Source organism: Ornithorhynchus anatinus, chromosome X5 (genome assembly GCF_004115215.2).
Source record: "Ornithorhynchus anatinus isolate Pmale09 chromosome X5, mOrnAna1.pri.v4, whole genome shotgun sequence".
Classification (NCBI taxonomy): domain Eukaryota; kingdom Metazoa; phylum Chordata; class Mammalia; order Monotremata; family Ornithorhynchidae; genus Ornithorhynchus; species Ornithorhynchus anatinus.
In genome coordinates, this window is record NC_041753.1 from 9391225 (window position 1) to 9394023 (window position 2799).

Genomic DNA, 2799 nt, shown 5'->3' on the forward strand with positions numbered 1-2799 from the left:
TGCGCCCTTTCCTCTCCTTCCAAACTGCTACCGCACTAGTCCATGCCCTTATCCTATCCCACCTTGATTACTGTATCAGCCTCCTTGCTGACCTCCTAGCCTCCTGTTTCTCCCCACACCAGTCCATACTTCACTCTATTATCTAGATCATTTTTCGGGACATGTTTCCCCACTTCTCAAGAACCTTCAGAAATTGCCCATCCACCTCCGCATCGAAGAGAAACTCCTTACCATTGGCTTTAAAGTATGCATTCATTCTGCCTCCTCCTACCTCACCTCACTACTCTCCTGCTACAACCCAGTCCACACATTTCACTCCTCTAAAGATAACATACTCACTGTATCTTGATCTCGTCTATCTCACTGCCAACCTCTCATCCATATCCTGCCTCTGGCCTGGAACACCCACCTTCTTCATAACCAACAATTACTCACCCCCCACTTCATAGCCTTATTGAGGGCACGACTCCTCCAAGAGGCTTTCCCTGACTAAACGTTCCTATCCTCTTCTCCTACTCCGTTCTGCATAGCCCTGACTTATCCCCTTTATTCATCCTTGCTTTCAACCCTACAGTGGTTATGTACACATCTGTAATTTTATTTATTTTTATTAATGTCTGTTTTACCCTCTAGACTGTGAGCTCACTGTGAGCAGGGAATTTCTCTGCTATATTGTTATATCCTACTCTCTACAGAGCTTAGCACAGTTCTCTACCCACAGTAATCACTCAATAAATTTTATTGACTGACTGACTTTTAGGGTGGCCAGCAGTGGCACTTGCAGATACTGGGAATTGTAAATGAGATTGTCCAGTGTATATATGTACATATTTATAATTCTATTTGTTTATATTAATGCCTGTTTACTTGCTTTGATGTGCATATATCTATAATTCTATTTATACTGATGCTATTGATGCCTATTCACTTGTTTTGATATCTGCTTCCCTCTTCTAGACTGTAAGCCCTTTGTGGTCAGGGATTGTCTCTTTTTATTCCTGAATTGTACTTTCCTTCCAAATGCTTAGTAGAGTGCTCCGCACACAGTAAGTGCTCAATAAATACGATTGAATGAATGAATCATAATGATCAATAATGAATCTTGATCACCTTGATTGCACTCTGGGCCACACGGGGAATGCCAGTAGCTCTGAGCACACAGTCTGAGCAATGTACAATGTCTCATGGTTGATGATGTCACCTGCCAGCTCTGGAGTCTCATAGGTATTGGAGTTCCCTTAGCAAAACTCTGAACCAGCCCTCCCTGGGTAATCAGTCAGTCAGTCAATTGTATTAATTAAGCACTTACTCTGTGCAGAGCACTGTACTAAGCACTTGGGAGAGTACAATATAACAATAAACAGACTCATTCCATTCCCAGCTTACAGTATAGAGTGGCTGCTTTTTCCAGGTGGAGCATGGGGGAACGTTGTGGACTGGTAATCACCCAGACACTTTTCTCTCACAGTCACAAACCTCCATGAGGAGAAGAAGGGGATCAGGTGTCTAGGAACCAGCAGGGCTCAGGGTTCCCCAAAGCTGGATGGTCCCAATGAGTCTCAGTGGGTAACTTGTAGGGGGTACTGAGTGTGAAAGGGGATGGAAAAATGAATCTGTCCAGTGTTCTCACATTTTCTATTGTCTAGCATTTCTTAAGTGCTTAATCTAAACCAAGAACTGGGAACAGATACAGAATGATCAGAAGAGATAAAGTGCCTGTCCCACATGGAGGTCACAATCCGCTTACTCTCCAACAGCTTCTTCCCCTCTGCCTTCAAAGATGCCCACGTCTCCCCCATCCTAAAAACGCCCTCTCGACCCCACTGCCATTTCCAGTTATCGCCCTATCTCCCTCCTACCCTTCCTTTACAAACTGCTAGAGCGAGTCGCCTACACTCACTGCCTTGAATTCTTCAACTCCAGCTCTCTCCTGGACCCCCTCCATTCTGGCTTCCATCCCTTCCACTCCACTGAAACTGCCCTCTCAAAGGTCACCACTGACCTCCTTCTTGCCAAATCCAATGGCTCCTACTCTATCCTAATCCTCCTGGACCCCTCAGCCACCTTAGACACAGTCAACCATCCCCTTCTCCTCATCACATTATTCAACCTTGGCTTCTCAGACTCTGTCCTCTCTTGGTTCTCCTCTTATCTCTCTGGCAGTTCATTCTCAGTCCCCTTCGTGGGGCCCTCCTCCCACTCCCAGCCCCTACCTGTAGGGGTTCCTCAAGGGTCAGTTCTTGGTCCCCTTCTGTTCTCCATCTATACTTACTCCCTTGGTGAACTCATTCATTTCCACGGCATCAACTATCATCTCTATATGGAAGACACCCAAATCTTTATCTCCTCCCCTGTTCTCTCTCCCTCCCTACAGGCTGGCATTTCCTCCTGCCTTCAGACATCTCTACTCAAATGTCCTCCCACCAACTAAAACTCAACATGTCCAAGACAGAGCTCCTTATTTTCCCTACCAAACCCTGTCCTCTCCCTGACTTGCCTGTCACTGCAGATGGCACTACCATCCTTCCCGTCTCACAAACCTGCAATCTTGGTGTCATCCTTGACTCTGCTCTCTCATTCACCCCACATATCCAACCTGACACCAAAGCCTCACCTTCACAACATCACCAAGATTGGCCCTTTTCTCTCCATCCAAACCCACTACCACGTTAGTACAATCACTCAACCTATCTCGACTGGGTTAATGCATCAGCCTCCTTTCTGACCTCCCAATCTCCTGTCTCTCTCCACCTCAGTCTATACTTCACTCCGCTGCCCGGATTATCTTTCTACAGAGAC